We start from the raw sequence: 22,542 nt of genomic DNA on the forward strand, positions 1-22,542 counted from the left end.
AAAACGCCCCACCTGTGTTTCCACAGCACCATCTCTCTGGTTGGCCCCCTTAGCCTCGAGAGCAACCCTGGCGTGCCAGACGCATCGAACTTAGCCGTCCAGCTACAAATAGTTGGCCAGGTCGGCGTGGCTGCCCCAGCCGTGTTACTCATTGTCATAAGAATCCTACCACGCACGAAGACCACCAAGAAAACCACTTAGTACACGTTCGCCCTACTAAAATTCATCCTGCCACTTTCGTGCCGTTTTATTGTCAAACAAAACATTTATTGTGCTTTAAAAACTCTCCGAATAGTTCAGGGGCAGTTATCAATAATAACAAACCGATATTCTTTAAATGAACGAAATAAACCAATATTCAGACAAACAGACGGAGTGCATAAACTTCACCATTTCGCCTCATCAAAAAATAACCAAACCTATCATATATACAATAAGGGCGCAACTACAGTGCAATAATTTTGTGAGTTGCCTATTTAAACAAATATACTCTAAAATTGTCATTCGAGATAGTTAGGAGTGCACACGATAAATACTCCTGCAATAACGTTTATTTTGTTTTTTTTTTTTATTTTTTCCGTTTCCTATATTCTCAAAGTTTATAATTTTATTTTTTATATCAATTTGTAAACTAAACAAACTGTTGAAAAATGAAACTCGCAGTCAAGTAGCTTTGCTCGTTAGATTCAATTGATTTGTTGGTTTTAAATTTTATAATTTTACACAAAAATTTGAATGTTTTTCACCTTGCTTTTGCTGAAACATTTTTTTCATACCCAGGCCCTACATGGAGTTCGTCTTGCATGGTGTAACTCCAGCGAACAATCGCTCGTCACGAACGCATTTTATTATGTCAACATATATGCCCTCTGAAGCAATAACAGTTCTGTTATTTGTAAACTTTTTTTAGCAGTTTGTTTAAACCCCTTGATCTCCCGCATTGACGCGGATATAACCGTGCATCGCCGCATCCAGGTAAGCAGAGGCGACATATTGCGGTGAGGCCACCCGATTCATCACTTCTGTCCGTCTTGCAGTGCGTCGCGCTTTTCACATTACTTCGTCGTGATAAAACAGGATTCGCAGCTCATTAATCCCCCACGGATGGATGTGGTTACCTCAAGAACCTAATTTAAATTCGGTAATTAACAACATATTCGCGCGTTGGTTTTTTTTTTTCTTCTGAGACATACTTGCTTTGAAGAAACGTAATTAAAAGAGAGAACTAGTACAAAAAAATAAGCCAACCAAATTCGCAACGGAAGTGTCTGTAATAAAAAAAGCTTGTGCCAATATTTTTATCTGCTTTCGAGTCCTGCTTTCAAACCATTTCGTTCTAACACGACAAGCCGAAACACACTACTTTGCAAAACCTTTCGTAAATATTTCGGAACCGATGTAATATTGCTGCTTATGGTCGTAAAGAAATAGCGCATATACGTTTTAGGAAGCCCGTTTCACCCCAATTGCACCTAAATTGTTCTAGTTGACAGCAGTATCCTGAGCTGCTTTGTATAGACACCGGACACCAGCCTGAGGGACAACGAACACCGGCGTAGTGTACCGAAGATGTCCAACTACGATGGTTTACGCCAAGCTTCCGCATGTAGAAAACTACCTCAATTTCAACATCGGAGGATACCGTCAGGAAGCAAAAGAGGCCCGCCAGCTCACCGGAATTCGTACAATGGACCAGAAGCTGGCCGATGCTAAAAGTTATACCCTCCGACGCGGAGACGCCAAGTACAACCCACGGAATCGTGTGTGGGTTTGCACTCCCATCCGAGGATGCGGGCTTAATGAAAAGCTTTTGTGACGGTATTTCCGAATCTACAACGTGTTATCCAACTTACCCATTAGCTGATCCCCGACGGTAATTCCGGAACATCATGACGAAGCACTCGGCAGAAGTTGTCCGTGTAGTTCACCTAAAACCTTACTACAACAAAACAGATTTTATTTTGTTTATTTGGACCACCGTTTTATTTTAGCATCGGTTTGATGCCCTCTTAGAAGGGGGTGTGAAATGGCAAACCATGCATTGGGTTTGTATACTTATGTTTTGCTTTTACCGCCAGGCGGTGCCGGTCTGTGTTATCGGTGGGCAAAGTGATGCACGTGTTCCTTTTATATTCATATATCCCACGTGTTATCTCTTCCGATAGGAACAGGGTTTCGTACTAACGTCAACAGCCCATAGTGATCATTCTTCTACAGTGTTGTGGATGCAATTCAACCGTTCGAGAAACACGCGCGCTAAAGATAAATGACCGCGGAACCGACGGCGCAGCATTCCATTCACAGACACTCGCCAACGTACGTCACTTAGTTGAGTGCTGCTTCGTCACCTCTGTATTCTTTGAGTTGTTAGGGGAGCAAGGTCGCTCCATTAAACTTGTTCTTCCTTCAGGACAGCAGCGTCATCTTTGGATTGATTACAATATTCACATGAATACGCGGTTCTCCATGGGTGCCGCTGTAGGCGAGAAGACCGCAGTTATCCTCAGAGTCGCCACCTCCACGCACACTATCGCCCTTGTGTCCATCTCACAGAAGGTAGTGTGCCATTGCCACCCTGATGGCATCGCTGATCTGCATTCCCACAGCAATGGCCTCTTCCGCTCCTTCCGACGTTGGCCTCTTCGGGACCACGGAACCCGCGTCCATTAGCACAAACAAGGCGGTACATTCTACGGCCACTGCTAGTATCTTTCAGGCATTCTTCTACTCCTCACTGCTAACAGAGAAAGATAACTTTTCTGTTACCAAGACCACCCAGACTTCCTGCCACCCTAACGTACAAAGAAGTATACACAGTATAGGCGCCTTTCGAGCCATACATCTCGCAATTCAACACTCGATCATGCTATTCACCCTTGTTCCTACAAAGCCACATGAAAATACCGCCCGAAGCATTGCACCGTCTACCCCATCCGTGCACTTTCACCGTTCCCTCCCAATCTTTCCGGCAGTATGCTTGCCAATACTTAACGAAATGTCAAGCTCGACTTGGCCAAGCGGGCCGCCTAACTGTGGCGATCAAAGTAATCCCATACTTCAGAGCCCTCTAATGGCCCGGGCACCAGCCTTAATACAATGTTAGTACAGTTTTTTTGGGAACGTTAGGAACAATTTGGTTCTTAACGCTCTCTCACTTTTCCTTTACTCGAAATGTTGAAACCCTAGCCTGACCACTGCTCCACCACACCGGTATCTTGTTTAATATTATGAACACTTATAAAATACCACTATTTGCAAGGAAATAAAAGAATACTGGAAATAGAGCAGAAAAAAATGTTCATTTGCGCACTAAGCAAATGGCTGAAAGTAGCTTCCACACGTTTTGAGGGTAAGTTGGGCGCACACATTGTGTTTTCCTTAAATAGATTTGCAATAAGCATGGCATTGTGCCCACAAACTTTTCATGGAGAAGCTTTCAAGTTTGCGTACTACTTGCAAAATGTTTAATGTTGTACAATAAATAATACCGCAAAATTGCCAGTTTATTACCAGTATCTAAACGTCTTATGTAAACGTACGTTTGTAAACACAGTTTTGTGAAAATTGGCCTGCTTTGTTTAAATTTTGGAGATTTTGTGCTTATTAATATATTGGTTTCAAAAACTTTTGAAATTTTTTGCTAATTTTTAAATTTTGCAATCTTAATTTTGCTGTCATATATATTATGAAATAATGCATGCCTTTTTTAATATCAATCATCCGGCATTATAGTGTTCGGTACGCTGTCGTGAAATCTTTCAAAGTAGCTTTAACCCCCCCAAACAACGCCAGCACTCTGACCCCGTTTACATGGCTCCAGCCGAACCGCGCATCAGCGTGCGCGAGAATTTGCGATATGACGCGCAAAAGCATACCCGAGACTTCAAATTCAATAAGTCTTCCAGATTAGCGCGGCATTCAATTGACGCAGACGCGACACATAAAAAATGCCCGCGTATCAGCTGGTTCGACTGAAATGTCGTCAAACGACGAGTATTCTCCGTCGCCTGTCACGTAAGTTCCGCGTCTCTCTTCACGCCCGTTAACATGAATAACGGTCTGGAGAATGTTTGCACGTTAATCTCTCCTAATCGATTTAAAGGGAATGTTAATGATTTAATAATAGGCGCAGATCTTCAAACTAGACATGTATATACACTTACCAGAAAGGCCGAAATATACCATCGCTTAAGATCTATTCGAAAAGCATATCGCAAAGCCAAACTCTTAACCTGAATATCATTTCGCGAAACCCTCCTCCTAATAACAATTACTACCAAAATAGACTACAACAGAAAATAGCTGCTCGAGGGCACTGCAGACAAGCATACTTTACACAACACCGGAGAAAAGGGATTCCCTTCAATTGTTGGAACGCCATCGGAGGGATGCGAATATGGCGGATGCGAACAGGCTCCTGAAAAACAAATCACGTTAATAACACTGCATGCAGGGAACGGAACAAAAGCCTTTGACACCCATAGATGGGCAAGCAACTGTTCTGCCGAGCACTCTAAACAAGAAGTCCGAATGCGGTATATTCCGCTCCAAGTTAGGCGGCAAACCCGTTTTTACAAATGAGTACTGACTGCTTCGTCGTCGCGCTACGCTAGGGTCAGACCAATTTTTCGCATCGCAGAAAAGTGAATGTGTGGCGCTGATCCAAGTCATAAGTAGCTCCCATTATCGAACAAGCCAGAGACGTACTGCCGTGCCGCCACTCAGGACCATTGAAACACGGCTGGAGTCGTTTGTAAACCGGGTACAATCTGAGGCATATTCGAGCAAGCGCTCTCTAAACGGCAGCCATCTGGTCGACGCCATCCATTCCACGTTCTTCCACCGCAGCATGCACTGGCTTCAGAACAAACCAGAAGAAGACAAATGGAATGTGCTACCTTCGTCTGTATTTGCTAGTGCTCTCCCCAACACAGTAAATGACTACTTACAGTCGGGAATTCTAGGCATTTATGCTCGCACTTATGCGGGCAGAGGACAGAGCGTATTCGGGCTCGGCGGAGAATGTCTTGCTCCCCGTTAGAGTTCGTCTTAAGCACCCTAGTGTGCTGATACCAGTAAGGTTGGTTTTCTCTTCTCTTCTTGTATAAATCAAGCTATATTTGCATTAGCTTTTCCGCGGCCGAACAGAGGCAAATTTTTTTGGAAGCGGCTTGCAAAGCACGCAGCATCGACAGAACTGTGCTTCACTTGTACACCTTTGTCCTCGTATGCATTGGTGCTAGTGGTGCAGAACGAACACAGAATTCAACGCTGCCTCTGTCTTCGCAGAATGAACGGGGATTGTGTTACTTGGTCGTGTGTATAGTAAATGTGCAAGGGGAACTCTCACGACACAGTTTGCTTAAAAACTTCAAAGAGGCGGGGGGTATATGTGGCAGAATTGTGTAAGCAAGACGAGGCATATGAGTTATTAGTCACCTATGGGAAGGCGGAGAATCCCCGACATCCCCATTCCAAATGAACGTCCGCCTCATAGACACTTATTGTGACTCACGTTTCGAGGACTATGCTCGTTCGTTCAACCCCTCCCGAATGTCTCGATTACAACCTGAGGACAGTCTACCCTCACAAATAAAACTTACCAGCCGGTACCGTTAGGATGCCGTAATATCGCCTGCATTGCTTAATGTCACCATTGTTTCTGTTGCCAATGCTTTGGCCGGGTTCGCCAGCCTTCAAAAGCCAATTTATGTGGATGCCATTACTGAATTATGCACTAATGTGCATCCTAAGGCGGTGGACCTAAATTTTTCGACTTGGTTTAAACTCCCTTCTCGATCATTTGACCGCTCACGCGTGTAAGCAGGTCACGAGAAATATGCGCTGCTCCGAGATTGGCCTGGGTCGTCGTTGGCTGCGGCCTTGTTTTTCGTTCGCTCCTGCGCGGCCGGGGCGGTTTCGCGATTATCCCGGCCACGCATCGCGAGCCATGGGTGTTTCTTTCAGCGAGGGCTGCTCTGCTGTGTCAGGCCGTCTAGCGCCTGCTCCCGTTCGCCAGTACCCGCTCGTCTACCTGGATTTTCACCCAATAAGCTCCCCTCACTTCTGTCCATCGCGGACAGCCCATTTCAGCGAAGCCTCGCTTCTACGCTTTTACCGCTCCCGTCGAGAATTTCTCCCGGACGCAGCATGACGGCAGGACCTGTGTTTGGGATGTGTTTTTGTGTGCTGTGGCCCCAGTGACAGTGGGAACTCTTCTCTTTTCTATCTCTACCTAACTACTTCTTTTCTACCCTATCCTATTCACTCCCATCTATATTCCCAACCCCCCGGACTGGGTTGTATGCAGAAGAGCCCCCATATGGGCTAAAAAATATCCCCAGTCCTGTTTTTTTTCCTTTTTCAAACAAACTACTACTACTACTATCTTATTCTATGTATATCAAGGATCTCTGAAACCACAATTCTCGCTTACAATCGATGGTGCCTCCATCAGACATGCTTCAGCTTGACTGGCTCTCGGCATTGTCCTCCAAGACCACTCCATCAGCCTTCTCAAAAAGTACAAGATAACCAAATGCTACCAAGGTACTCAGCCCGTCCGACAGCTGGTGAAGCCGTAGTTGGGCATTCATGAAAGCAAAAAGCAATCACAGGTAACATCCTTTACCCTAAGCAAACTGTTGCTTAGTGACGTACGGTACATCAACCAAGACGCAACTGCGAAGTGTTAAATCTTTTCTTCACACACGCTGCAACACTTTCCTGCCTCTCCTAACACCCCCCTCAACTAAGACATTATTCCTCACACGTCTCTTGGTTTCTTCGTGGTCTTTTGCCGTGCCAACGGGATAGAGATCTGGGCCGTATGTCCGGCTATGTACATGGCCATTGGCTGCTGCAAAAGGGTGGGGACCCGGCCCATTTCAGGGAGGCATATCTCCGAAACCACAGGAACATTGTGAGCACCCAAGGAATTAGCGGTGAGAAGCCCTTTGTACATGCAACCCATCGACTCCTGTCAGACGCGCAGTTCAACAAAAGGAAATTCAGCCCACGTACGATCGCGGATAAACAAAGAAGGGCCTTCTTGCTTAGCAATGAATCTGCACCATGCTTGCGCTGCCATAAAACACCAGAACCACGCATTCACCTGTGCGTGGGCTGATAATCAATTTTTTGCCATCTATGTCCTAACCAAGCTCCCACACCTATCTAATATGGAGACAATTATCTACGTGTGGCATCAACTCCTAATTAACACACGACTTCCTGGAACCAGAAAGAATCCTGGTGTTGAAATATTGTTGCATAAAAATATAGCTTAAAATAGCAGAGCAGAACGTGAGGTTAATAAAAAAGAACTAAAAGAGGGAGTACATCTTTCTGTGAAAAAGAAATAGGGGAAACTCCAACGTGTCAAAGGATAGAGATATATTCTATATTCTCTCTAATTATTCTACTACTCACATAAAAATAATTTTTCCAGTGTATCTGTGTTGGCATCTCGACAAAGTTGCGCAGCCCATGCCTCAATATCGACAGTCTCTGCAGCTCCCGACCCGATTTTTGAGTCAGAGTTGAAAGCGCGTTCTGCTGCACAGATTTTTCGAAACCCGTCACGGTCGACCAGCCGAAGTGTCCTTCCAAATATACGCGTACCGCCACAGGAAACGCTTGTCATAGCTACGATGTATTGGTCGCTGCCAAGAGTTTCTTGCGTGTTAAGCCACGTGGCCTCTGTCTGCATATTTTTAGTGAAGCATAGGTAATGCGTCGTGTCTCCACTAACACCATTGCCAATACTGGTTTGGTACAACGGGTCTGTAACAATGTAACAAGGTTGAGACCTTCTTCTTGGGCGTCTAGCCAAAGGCTACGACCCTTACACCCGTAGAGGGATACCTGTTTCTGGCTGACGCAGGGCTTCTTCCAAGAACAGTCTACGACAACAACTCCGCAAAAATATAAACCACATCGCAACTTGCACCATCGGCTTGCCCGACTTGACAGGGAAATCAAAGACTATACTCAACAACTCTTGCGATAACATTGGCACGCGGCTTGTGATCGCATGGAGAGATTGATCGTGATGGCTACACATGGCGGATCATGCGGTGCCTAATAGACCCCGACAAAAGCAAGACCACGGAACGACACAACCTAAATGTTGTCCTCCAGAAATATAACGAAACCAACGAAAAGCTTCATCAAGGCCCTTCTCGATCGCACATTGCCACTTCGGCTACCGAAATTCTCCCCCCTTACTCGGGCAGTGAAAACGCCTCCCTCGACAGTGCCATTACCTTAAGCGAGGCAGGGGACGCCATTGCGGCCCTCCGGATCGGCTCATCGCCGGGGCCGCACGGCATAACAAATAGGATACTCCGCAACCTAGATGCCGACTCCATCGGGACTCTTACGCACTAATTTAACGTGTGCTGGGACGCGGGCCACATTTCCGCTCAATGGAAAACGGCCAAGGGCACCACCATCCCCAAACCCAGAAAAAACTCCAAATTGAAAACCTTCGTCCAATTTCCCTCACCTCTTGTGTAGGAAATCTCCTGGAACATTTCATCCTAAATGAGATCAACGCCTACATGAAAAAAATATTCTTTATATTCGCACACCATGATTGGCTTCCGCTCCAAACTCTCGACACAGGTTGTGATGCTTAGACTGAAACACGACGTCATTGACGGAGCGCGCTCCTGGTCAACAGATTCCCGTGTCGTCCTGGCGCTCGACCTCGCTGAAGCCTTTGATAACGTCAAACATTCGGCAATCCTAGAGAATCTCAACAGGCTGGGGGTCAGGAAGAGGGTGTACAACTACATTCGCAACTTCCTTAACGATCGAACATCAACTATCATAATTGGCGGACTTAAATAAGACAAAATTCACCGAGGCAGTAGGGCAACCACACAGGCTCGGCCGTCCCCCTTCCTTTTCAACGTGGAAATGATCGGTTTGCCCAATCCCCTCAATAGCATAGAAGAGTTCCAGCATAGTCTTTACGCCGACGACGTAACACTGTGGGTGAGCGGCAGTAGTGACGGTCACATTAATGACGCTCTCCAGCAAGCCATAAACACAGTCTAAAAATACGTTGTACCTCGGGGCCTCAGCTGCTCAGCCGAAAAATCAGAACTTCGTATCTATCGTCCCACCAGTAGAGGGAGGAAATCTACTTCCACTTCGCCTTCAGTCTACCTTTTTGTCTCCGGTTCGCACCGCATTCCCATCGCCTCCAGTATTCGCGTTCAGGGACTTCGAATACAACCGAATGGACACAATTCTAAATTCTTGCTAGCACTCGAAAAACCTGTGCACCAAACAGCCAGGCTAATATCCAGGACAGCTGGTCGCAACCATGGAATGAAAGAATCTAACCTCCTACGGATCGTACAGGCCTTTGTAGTCAATCGGGTGACTTACGCCACTCAGTACGTCCGGCTACAGAGGACAGAGGCAAATAAACTAGACGCTCTCCTCCGCAGAGCCTACAAGTGGGCCAACGGTCTCCAACTGAACACGCCCACCGAGTGATTTGACGCCTTGGGCCTTACAAATATACTGAATGAATTATTCGAGGCTCAATGGCTAAGGAATCTAGTACAGCTGACCTACAGCGCAACGGGGCGCCACATACACTATTCGGTGGGTATAGCACACCCCCCCCACCCCCCGCGCGCACGTACTAGTTTCGCAATCACGTCCACAATAAAGGAGAACATTCACGTCTCTCCGTTACCGCGTAACGTACACCCTATACATAACAAGGTACGCGAGAGGCCAGGCTCCATGCCCTGCAAAGACGCTTTGCGAAATTAGAGAACAGTGCCTACGTGGACGCGCCTGATTACGCTGGTCGGGAGGCAATCACCATAGCAGTGGTCAAAAATTAGGGTAACACCATAGCCTCCTGCTCTGTCCGCACGAGAGACTCGGTGGTTGGAGTAGAGGCAGCCATTGCTCTCGCAATGGTTGCCTCCACAAAAATCAACGCAATAATTAGCGACTCGAAATAAGCTATTCAAAATTTCTCACGAGAAGACATATCAAGGGAGGCGTCCGCAATCCTGATTTCTGTTCTCCACCTCAAAAACCAGAGAAGCAAGGTCAACTTATTTTGGACCCCTCCCACTCAGGCCTTACAGGGAACGAGTCTGCGTGCGAAGCGGCTCCAGTGTTTACCGACCGAGCAGACGGCCCTTCCGATGCAGAATTTGTCCCTATGTAAGGCAGGGACGGGCTATTGTCATACAGCGACGTTACAGGTCATTAGAGTTTAGGCCGGAGGTGTTTCCCACTAGCGCACCCATGCATCAGTAAATGTCAGTCGGTGGTCTGGAGCCTACAGACCCACTCGTATCCAAACTCACTTGTGTATAGCTACTGCTACCCAGGCCGCTACTCCCTTGAGTGTTATAGATGTCAGCAATGAGCGGACCTGGCACACATGGTAAGGGAATGTTCGCAGGCGATCACAAATGGCCGCACAATCACTAACAGTAAGTAGTGGGAGGGCGTGCTGCTCAGCTCCAGCCAGGAAGATCAAGTCTTGGCCGTCCACCTGGCTGAGGACTCTGCCAGAGCCCAAGGGCTGACTGCCGACGACTAAGCAATGCGGCTGGCAAGCGGAATAAAGTTTAATCTCTCTCTCTCTCTACTCTAGTGTATCTGGATACATTCAAAGAGGTACTCAAGTATAAATAACATTCAGTAGGCATTTATTCTGGTGTTGCGGTACTGCAGTGCTCTCGACAAATGAGCGGTACAAAATCATAGAACATATCAAGATAAATCATTTACAATACCTTGTTCCCGTGATACAGCTATTGCCACTATCAACAAAACTCCGACAACTCCCAGTCGCTGTAAAAGGAGTGCAAGTTAATTAAAATGTATAACTGATTGATATACCCAGGCAACTTTATCCACCTCAGGTGGCATGGTGATTTGGGCAGAAAAGTATGAAATACTCTAAGATGCACGACGCAGCACAACATGCTCATATTGGAAGATGCAATATTAGTGCTCAAAGCGGTTGGCACAACCTTTCTTGTCTAAGGACTGAGGACATCAGTTACTTGTATCATATAAATACGCCAGCCAGCTGAAACTGGTTCGAAGACCGAAAAAGCAGCAACTTTTCTTTAACATCAATGTTCATACCCATCTCCTTCGCTACCCATTCTCGCAGGAAATAGACCAATCCAACTCAAAGTGTGGACGTTAAATGGCAGCACTCCTTCCAATCAACCATAACCGATTTAATAGACTGCAATTCCCAAGTATGTCAAGCGTTTGACAAACACAGCAAAACCTGTTTCGTATTCTATACGAGAAATGAAATTGCTGGGCACCTTCTACGTTAGTAGAGGGCTAGCAAGGGCTTGCGCGAAGATGGCGGCATCAAGTAAAAAGGTGTCAAAAAGTCACGCAAAACAACTACACGCCCTAAGGCGAAACTTTTCGTTTCGCGCGGATTTCATGCTGCACGGTCACGGCGCATGTCTCCTGCATCTGAGAAATATACCACGGGATCACCGGAGGCACGGCAGCGCGCTTTACTCTGCCATTATTTCACAGCTTGTCGCTGCCGCCGAGGATGTTGTTGCAAATCGTGTTTGAACATCCTGCACAAATGTCACGTGCTTCTGAATACCCATAACCAGAGGAAGATGGTCGGACGAAATGGTGTGCAGGAGACCGCTTTTCGGCGGCAACGCATGGGGAAAGTGTGAAGGAGAGGCTGTGAGGCATATTCAGAATTTGGACGCGATGGTTGCTAACGAGTTACCATCGCGTGTTGCCCCGCCTCTCACACTGTCGCCAGACGCTGCTCCTCAGTCTTTTTCTGCCTGCAGTGTTCCTTTAGGGCGCCTGGTTACACGGAAGCCGATGCCGACACCACTGCCACTCCAAATACCTGCACCTGGCGCAAGTGCTGTACATAAAAACTCATCACAGCGACCACAAAGTATTCAATGCCTAAGAAATAACGGTTCCAAACCAGAACTGTACCCAGATTACAAATGCCGTAAAAAGAAATTTAAGCACAAAGCCCAGATGTTATATAATTAGTTCAAGTTATGCACGAACCCCCACCCCTCACGTGATAAACAAGAGCATTTTATTGAAAGCCTCTTCTTCTCAAAGCCTCTTCTTCTGAGCTTCTTAAAAAGTACGCGAACGCATCCACATCTACCGGCCACCCTGGTTTCTTTCTACCAGAGGCCAGGATTTGTAACTCCCCAGATTATCCCCGGCATTTACCCTATTTAAGCCTGACTCAACGAAACCACAATCAAAAGACGATATGTCCACTTATACTACCTCAACCACCGTTAAAAACTATGATGCGCTGAATATAGGCATGTTAGCTTACTATACCAACCAGTTTATAGCACTTACCTTAGATGAGTTTTTAGTGTACAGCGCTTTCGCCAAATGCAGGTATTTGGGCTGGCAGCGGTGCTGGCATCGGTGTCCGTGCAACCGACGGAGTAAATGTTTACTTTGAACAATTATCAAATTGGTTATTAGATAATAAATTGCTACTATATGCCACAAAGACAACATACATGATATTTATGCAGTACAATAAAAATGTCGAGAATGCAATCCCTATTATATTCAACGGAACCAAGTGAAACCGAGTGACAGAACAGAAGTTCATAGGTGTTTGGTTTCAAGAACAATTTTAGTGCAATACACATATTGCTCACCTGTCCTCCGAACTCTCTAAAAGTATAGGTCTCTTACATGGAATCAGCCATTTGATACCACTATGGTTGAAACAAAACTTATAAAATGCTCTCATTTATTCGAAACAATGCTACGGGATTTTGGTGTGGGGGACCACAACTAAAACTAATTATAACAGGATAATTGTATTGCGAGCCACTAAGCATCTCCGCTGTTAATGTCGTGCCCTAGCCGTGACCTCCACAACTTTCGCAATGAAACCCCGTCACAGATTACATCAGGTGACTGGGAAATACTGAGAGAGGCGCCTTTAAAAAAAAACAGAATTCTTAAAGTCATTCAGACCGGATGCTACAAACGGACGGGCCTTGGGTAAGAGATTACACAGAACCTTGCGTATTTTGACACCTCGTTAGTCACTTACGCGAAACCTTTTTATGCGCGATCTTCCGCGTAATACAGCCGAGCCCATTTCACCTGGCCCTCATTTGCCCAATCTATAAATACCTAAGGTAATTATAGAGAGCGCAATGTCCAGAAAAACTGATCTATACCATCCCGCCGACCCATTACCACCACAACAGATTCCAATCGGCTATTACCTGCGAGTGACAAAATCGAGAGAAATGCTCTACTACCCTCGCATCCACTGATATCCCAACTATTCTTACGTGCTTTAGGGAGGCGGGCTGTCATTAGAGCACTCACTTTGTCGCTTATCATGCGTTTCGCATCCCAATGAATGCTGCTGCTCATGACGACAATAACCGTTTCAGTAAGACGGAACATGCTTCTCTGAAGAGGAATGAGGCAGTTGATGCTGCAGGCTGCCCGCGCATCTTCCCGTCGTTTCCCACACCACATTCCAAGAAAGCAATCATGCTGTTCAACGCTGTCTCGGCTCTACCGCTCCCCTGAACCTGCCACTCCAGCTTCCCGACTCAGTACATAAAACAACTCATTACAGCCACCTTGAAAGCCTACAAGCCGCAATGTATCACTACACATGCTCTCTACATTTCTTTAATCAACGCAACGTGCAAACATCCGTATCATGGCACCCGCAACCACATGGTGTGTATATTCGCCGTAAACTTCTACACGTGGGCCCTTCTCTAGCGTCCTTCTGGTTAGAATGTTGGCCAACTAGTAATAAAATGGTTATCTGCAGCTCGTGAGCTTGGCTCGGCTACACGCCACAACCTAGCGAATCGCAACTTCAGAGCCGTCGAGTTGCATAGGGACGGCCATTAAGTCAATGTTAGAAGAATTTGGTTCCACAATAAATTTGTCTTGCTGCTCCCTCACTTTACATTGAAATAAAATTTTATAACGCTGGCTTGACCACGCCTTCGAGGTATCAGTTTCTTCTGCAATATTACAAACTACGTTAGGACGTCATTCCTTTCAGAACAAATTAAAAAATAGTTTTGACAATCCTGGAAAACATAAATATAGGAAGTGGCAAACTATTAAATTGCCAAATATAACATTAACAGACTTAGGGGGTGTGAGGTGAAGCGCTCAGTCGGCGGGGATGACGACGACGACGACGTCGCGGACACATGCCCGTAAAGGGATTGTCCTCGTTTTGGCAGGGCCGAAAAAGAAGAAGTGGCAGGCTACACGAGCCGATGACGGTGAACGCGAGTGGCCTATGAGAGCCGGCCACAACGGAGCGGTGACGAGGCCAGACGGGAACGAGGAAGGACGGCCATTCCAGCGGAGGGTTCCGAGAGGACGGTTCAAGGAGAGCGGCGTCCAGGCGCAGATCGAGAGCTCATCGGGTCTCGGGGACCCAAGCTCGGAGGGATCTACCTGACGCCAAGGCCTCCCCTGACCAGCGTCCTATTCCCCAGTGTCCTGGCCCGTGGCAGGCACACGCGCTGCGTTGTGCCCCGGTCCTGAACGACCACGGCTTGGAGATCGTCTACCGGCGGCTACCGGATGCCGGCTGCCCGCGGCCTTCCCTGACGTGGCGCCTGGTGGTGACCAGGTTCCGGCCACGACCGCTCCTGCAAGTGCCGTTCGTGGAAGAGCTGCGACGGAGCTGCATCGTCAACGAGCCAGCACGCAAGACTTCCGACGCGACCCTCAGCGCAACGCAACGCGACACCCCGACGCCCCGAGTACTACGCCACGTCACGGTGAACTGTTTATGAACTTTTCTGTTGCTCTTTTCTGGTGTTTAGATTTCTAGGCGTTTCTGTACATTAGTTAGCGTTTCGGGTTTCTTGATGTCGCATTTGTAGACTAGTTATTCCTTTTGGGTTTTTGTTAGCTCTCTGGTATACTCTCTCGTCTAGGTATTATTGTCTGCATCGTGCTTTGTTCTAAAATACATGTTGTCTTCGTAACCTCAAAAAGCGCCCTCGTCTGATTAACTGGCGACTGTGGCTAGCCCCACTCGCCACCGAACACACCCTACTCAAGAACCTGAAGAGGGGGATTTTCCTTCCCCTTCTCACAGGGGGGTACATGGGCATCCAAATTGTTTTTAGAGTCAGGGTTTAACCAACGTGTTTCCCCAAACGGCATTTTTCGAAATGGCTTTCCGCATCTGCTGCGTACATTTAAAAAAAATTTAAATATTTTTATTTCTAAATGCACATACTATGTTACTTTTTAAATTTCGTCAAAGACTTGTACAATTTCTTTTACCTTCAAAATTTTGTGGTGCTGTCAAACTTTATTGCATTAATTATCAAAAGTGATTATAATTGCACGCAATCACAAAAAATACTCAAATATTTTATAATTTTTTGTAATTTAACTGTTCGTAATGCACAACAAAACAAAAAAATCCTGTGGGCAACCATCACTTAAAGGCTTCTTTCGATGGCCAAATGATTTGTTTGCGAACGGGCTAATGAGTGCTGGGGCTTTTGTTTTGCCGAGAAATCGTCGTGCCAATGCCTTCGTGCTCTGTCGCAAACAGCTCTGTTCCACTGCTGTGACGTGTAAGGTCGATTCTGATGAGTCATTGGGAGCACGCACTGGCAGCCTTAGGGCACGAAGCCTTTCTTTTGCCTTTCTCTAAGCGCTTTATAGTGGTTAGGACAACACCGTGAGCGTCTCTGTAGTGCCGTATTGATTTCGGTATAGTCTATGAACTCTTTGTTTAAACAAAGGGGCAATTGTGTGACTTGATTTGTAGTAGCTTCTTGCCCAGCCAAAATGATTTCTGTACAGTTTTAGATGCGACTGCATTTCATTCAGTCGCCTTGTCCCTCTATGCGGCGTTATCCGTACCCACCCTTCACCCATTCTCCTCGCCGCCCGAGCTGCGCTCTCCGCCGCTCACCCCCTCTCCTCTCCGATAGTGAACACTCTCTCGCGAGGGGCATTTGATTGGATTCGATTGGCTTGGCTTGGCTTGGCTTGGCTTGGATTGTACAGGATTGGATTTGGATTGGATTGGATTAAAGTGAATTTTATTGGATTGTGTTGCGTCAAAGCCGCGCCACGTTGCGTCATAACCGCAGTCGTTCTAGCACCGGCCAAAGAAATAAAGAATACATCATACGCGTTCCTCACACGTTTCACGCAATTAGAGAATCAACCCAACGGAAACACCAAGTGAACCCCCAAGATGCGTCGCATCTCCACAGGGTTTCTCTCGCGGGAGGGTGGGATAATTTTTTTGAATGACCATTTTATTTGAACACTTACTGGACAATTTACTGTTCTTAGAGCAGCACTGTTACCAGTGGTGGCTGCGCCCGGATATTTGGGTAATAATAAATTCTCTTTACGCCAGTCCCCTTCCCTAAGTCGTGTGGGGAGGTTTATTCTGGGCCTACATTCCCAGTGCATCGCTGCGTAAGCGCTAGTTCATTCGGGACCGTAAAATGTCTTCCAAGCCATTTCATATCCACACAAGGCCAACACACTTACCCTGTCCAAAACGCTGCAACTGAAGCGCAAAGCAGCAATCTCGTTGGCTCCTAGGAAAAATAGACACATAAAGTATGCAATATGCAGGCACTATATGCTCATCCAAGTTATTTCTTACTTAGTTGCCGGCTTAAAACTATCTGCCCTGAACCACCGTTTAAGTTTTACGAGACACGTTTATACATCAGCTCCAATTAGATTTGAATAATGTTGCACTCCCTTTAGTTATATGTTTGTGTTAAAGGGTTTGCGTCTCATTACTTTTCTTATTTCCAGATTTTTTTGTATAATATTGACTGTATAACCTGTTGTTCTACAGATAAACATGTGACCTATTTCCTATAATGCAATTTGTTTCCCCTGTTTTTCGTTCACCAAAAATGTTCTCTCTTAGTTTTTTACATGGGCTTATTATTTCTCTGGCTGTATGTTTTTACTACACAGGTTGTTTGTTTTTCCACTTGGTGCGGATGTTCATTAGTACCTACCACTGCATCAGGTACATTAAACAAATATTTGTAATATTTTAATCGGGTATGTGTAAATGTAATGTGTGTTGTATCTACTTTGTAATTATATATTTAAATCCAAATGTACGTATGACTTCTTATGTACATTTTATTTGTATTCAGATGCATCCACGTGAGAATTATTCTTTTGTGTATGCTCTTTTTATCCAAAAAAGTTCAACCATTTGTATTCAATTTTCTGCTGCTCTTTTGCTCTCAAAAACGGGCAGAAACCCTGTCAAGTTGCTCCCTAGCAGATTTTAAATGCGAATGCATTTATTAGTCGGGGGTTGTCTTGCGTCCATCGAGCGGCGTGCGCCTGCATTCCTCCAGCGCGAGCGCAGGTGAGCGCGCGCCTCGTAGTTCTGCCTTCGTCGTCGTCGTCGTCGTCGTAAATGCGAATGCATTTCTTAGTCGGGGGTTGTCGTGCTCCGTCGGCGTGCGCCCGCAGGTTTTATCTCTCCGCGCTCAATGCCGAACGCATGCGCTTGAAGCGATCTGTTCTAGTTTGCTCGAAGAGGCAAGCACGGATAGTACTGCGGTGTTAGTCTCGTGTCTAACGTGTATGGGAACTTGATATCGCACGCCGTTGCCACGTCTCCGTACAAGGACTTGTACACCCTTGCCTACACCGGAGACGGAGTCTTTGTGGTGACCGTGTACCTCGCGCCCAACCTCGCTCGAGAAGCCGTTGCCGCGCAGCTGGACGCGGCTATGGAAAGTGTGCGCGTGCGCTCCAAACCCTATGACCCCATAGTCTTGGTTGGCGACTTCAACGTTGACGTGCTCAAGAAGAGTAGCGAGTGGCTGTTCGAGTACATGCAGACCAGGCACTGTATGCATTGTCTCTCTGCCGGCTTACACACGTGCCCCACTACCATTCACGGGAGTTGCATTGATCTGGTCTTTACGCGAAACTGTGACGCGCGTATGCTTCTCAAAGACCCTTTGACCGTGCACTTTAGCGATCACAAGGCAGAGATTGTGGCCGTCAGGCACAATGACAACACAAACAGGTCCTGATGAATAAATGACTACGTTCACACTCTCGTCATTAATTACGCCATTACTCGCAACACACTCATCGGTGCACCCAATGCGTTCGCATTTCTGCACGATTCCCTTCGGGGAGGTGCGGGGGAATTTTTTTGTTTCTGCCCTTATTATTTCCACTTTTTATGACAATACAATCCTGAATAAATGAACGTTGAACCTCCAGCAAGCACTTTGTGAGGCCTACTTCAATTAGAAAAGCTGCTAAGAACAGCCTGTGAAAAAGAAGACCATCGGGCAAGTGTTTTTCTACCTTGAAGACTCCGCACGTATTTTGATCGAGACCCAGGAACGTACATTGACGACTTTGGAGTTATTAAAGACCGAGCTTTCGATAACGTTCACGAGTATCGTACGCAAGAGACTGGCCGAGCAACTGCTGCAGACACGCACGATGAATCCCAATGAAAGCGTTTTACGTGTTAGTTTTGGAGTTGAAGCGACATTTCCGCCGTGCGGACCCAGAAATGAGCGAAGAAAAGAAACAAACGATCCCTATGCCAATGGTTAAGCTAGAGCTCGTCGCATGACTTCTCCGCAACCAGTGTTGTACGAAACGGCGTTCCAGGAACTAGTTCCTTTTTGGAGGAACGGAGAAACGCCACCGTTACACTGAGTGTCGGTGGAACTGTAATGGTAGCTGGTTAGTTTTATGAGGGAACGGAGAAACGGCGTTCCTTCTGCAAACGTTCATTCTGGCTGTTTTGATGCCAATGCTCGAGTACAAAAATCCAAGTGTCGCTACTCTGTTTCTCTTTGTATAAGCTGGCCAATTTGCACACCGTTCAGCAGAACGTGCCTCCTCGAAAGTAAAAGGCAAAAAAAGAATAACGGGCCGCAGCCGCGAAGGTGCTTTTCACCTTTGAGCACTTGTCTGAGTAGGCCGGATGCGATTCTGGCAGATAGAATTGTTCCCTGCAAGGGAAAGGTGGCCTAAGACCGAGAGGGGATTCGGGTACCTTGTGAAACCACCATATCTCTATATTGTCAGGGATAATTACCCCATTAGTGCGCGCTAGTTGGGGGTTGGTAATTGTCGGGGGACTTGCGCTCGCTATGAGGTCATTCCAAGAGTCACCGGCTATCGATATAGCAGCTACGCCACAGTGTATCGGTTTGTTGTACTGCTCAAATTTAGAGTACGCACGCAGTCCTTCACTGCGCGGTATGCCACAAATCAGATATGAAAATCGGTTGACGCGAGTGCCACGTCCTTTTGTATTGCTCGCGACGTGTTGACAAAGGACAGAAATTAATCATTGTGGGGCCAAATTCCGTCTAGCGCAGTACGGATAATGATATTTGGGAGAGGCCACTCGAAGGTATACGGCCAGCGCTCGGAGTTGCTCATCGAAGAGCGTTTGTGAAAATCCTGAACAGAAGTTTTGTTTTTGTGTTGCTTTTTGTTTTTTTTGTATTGTATGTTGTACTTTTTTGTTTTTGCGTGTGCGCAATGTCAAGATCGACCACTCCGCCCGTCGGTATTTATTTGTGTTTCTGGAATTATATTTCCAAGTCTGCACCGGTTCTCGTGTACTTCTCTACATGCGGTGTCCTTCTTAGCGCAGCTTACACCTTTTATCATATGCAACAACTTGCTCAAAAGAAAGTACGTTTAAAATACTTACCCGCCTTAGCTTCTGCTGTGAATGCCACCTTAAACAGAGATACACTTTTTCTTTAAATGTTAATTTGGTTTTTGTTTTGAAACAGTAAAAGGGTAAAGATATTCTGGACGCATTTACGTTGTTATTTCGCCATTCTGCCAGTTTTTTTAATAGCCACTGCTATTATTATCAAACCGCTTTTTTTTCGACATGTAGATCTGCATGGCCGAAGGGAATTTCATTTATAACTTATGTCGTTCGGGTTGAATGATATAAAGACCTATGAATTATTCCTTCCACGCGGTTTCTCATTCAAAAAAATTCAATTGTTCCAGCATACGAGTAAACTTCTTTTTGCATTCTCAGGCGCAGTAACCTTACTGCGCATTTGTAAGGCCGAAGTGGAAAGTGCCGTATGTGTTGCACCTATAATAGACGAGTCGCAGTTAGACATGTCTGGAGTTTCTCCAGTGCTTCCTGAAAAGATTCGTCTGGGAGCGCTCCTTTGGATTCCGTTTGCCTCCAGATATTGTGCTGCCGGCGGTGTTCATATTCATATATTATACGTAGTGAAATGTGAGATTCAAATTTCTCACTTTATTTCGCCCCAGGACTATCCGACACCTTATTTTAATTTAAAAATAAAATGTAACGTTAAATTAACGACACGTTCCAACGTTTGATGTGGAACCTCAACGCGTTCCTTTCGCAATAAAGGAACTTGTAACGGGAAATCTTTTTCAAAATTAAGAATGAACAAGGAACGAGCTTTCGTTCCTGTTTTAGAGAAACGTGTTCCACACTATCCGGAACCCCCCCCCCCAAATCTGTTGCCAAATTCGCGTCTGAGGCGGCCGTTTAGGAGAAGGCGCTCGAAACACATAGGAGACAGTAGGAGCCCCCGCCATCGCACTTACTTCGGAGACGATCGGTGCCGGTGCGATTAGCTCCGACACACTACGCGAGATCATCCGCGCCGTCGACAGGGACGAGCTTCGGAAAATTTTTCAAAAGACGCCACAACCTCAAGTCGCTTCCCTGACTGACGTCATCCCAGAAGAGGTCCAACACTGACCGGCGACTTATACGCCGTCGGAAGCATCCCGTTAACCACAAGCTATGACCTACTCCACGGCCGTTCGTCGACCCCGCCCTGCTCTAACCCTTCGTCAAGAAGCCCCGCCATACCGCCGTCCACTGTCGCCCGAACGACCCTCTGCAGCTAAAAACCAGGCGACGAGGAAGGCGGACGTTCGGGGAACCCCTATAATCAGCTGCTGTGCTACCACTGCGGAGAGGCCGACCACATATATCGTCGTTGCCCATACAAGATACTCGGACTGCTTGGTTTCTCCGCTGAAGCACCTCACCCTCTCCCTAGCCAACGACCACGTGAGATCGACGAGTATCTATATCAAACCACCTGTGGCCCAGGCCGTTTCAAGTGTTCGCCGTCGCCCTACCCATACTAGTCGCCGAACCGCCGTAGAAATGATGGCTTCGCACGTGGAAGCTCCCTTAGCCTACGCAGGGGTAACTAACAGCAGCAACATCTGGAGATAAAGTTGCAAAGCTGCGGAAAAAATTAAAACCCTCCAACGACCCGCCGACTCGCTGAAGATCATGATTCAAGACACGCGAAGTACTTCTCATGGATGGATGTGAAGAAAAGCAACGGGCAAATTGAAGTGGCACCCACGCCTCGTATATCTCGACGGCCTTGTGGTATTCGTCCGGACCTAGGAGTCCGTAGTCGAGGCCATCCGTACGTTGGGGTTACGCTGAAGGTTGAAAAGTAGGCGTGTGTTAATTTTCGAAAATATCGAATATTACTCGAATAATAAATATGCTATATTCGTATTCGCTTCGAAAACTATGTATTCGAAACATTTCCAATATTTGAAAGTATTCGAATAATCTGCTCTATTTGGATTCATTGGTTTAAAAGGGACGCGGCTTTCAACATTGGAAAAATGAATTAAACGTGGTTTTAAAGCCACATATTCGGCTTCTATGATTTCTATCCTATTCGTTGGCGAGGTTTTTTCGCTGTAAACCTTCGCGAAATGGCGTCAAAAACATTTGCCAGTCGCGGTGACAAAATATAAGCGCGAAATGGTGGGAAAACGGCAATATTCAGAGGGCTGTATCTCCGCAACGGTGCCATGCGATCGTTCCAGTGACGTCTTCGTTCCAGTGACGTCTTCGTGAACGGTAGACTTAATTCATTCCGGTTCCTTGATTTACAATCCTTCATGAACAGTTCAGGTCATGTGTTTTGAGGTTTACTTTTGGCGATTTTTTTATTCAAATAGTTGTTCATGATCTATGTGTCTATTGTACATTCACGTCTCAAAAAGACTGAAAACTAAAAGAAAATGTTTTCCCCTCGAAACATATAAGACTGTGATCACCTGGTACAGTCAATTTGGAATGGAAATGACTTCTAACAGAGTTTCTCTCATGTTGTATAAGCCGGTTAATATCGGCACAGGGTGAACATACAGAAAATGTCATGAATAAAAACGTTTTAAAATAATAAATGTTTTCAAAATATAACTTTGAGATTCTTATGTTGTTATTACGGAACAATTTACAGTTGCTCAGCTAATTTTCATCAAAATCCACAAAAAAAAATAAAAAGTTGATTTGAAAAGCCACGTCTCCCATTAATTATTCCATACTTTATTATATATCCGAAGGAAGATATTCGTATTCGATTCGCATTCCAAAATTTGATATTCGCACACCGGTTCTGAAAAGTGCCGCTTCGTGTACGAAGAACTCAACTTTTTGGG

This window comes from Haemaphysalis longicornis, unplaced genomic scaffold, assembly GCF_048455015.1.
Source record: "Haemaphysalis longicornis isolate Haplotype H1 unplaced genomic scaffold, Haemaphysalis longicornis Haplotype H1 scaffold_8, whole genome shotgun sequence".
NCBI lineage: Eukaryota > Metazoa > Arthropoda > Arachnida > Ixodida > Ixodidae > Haemaphysalis > Haemaphysalis longicornis.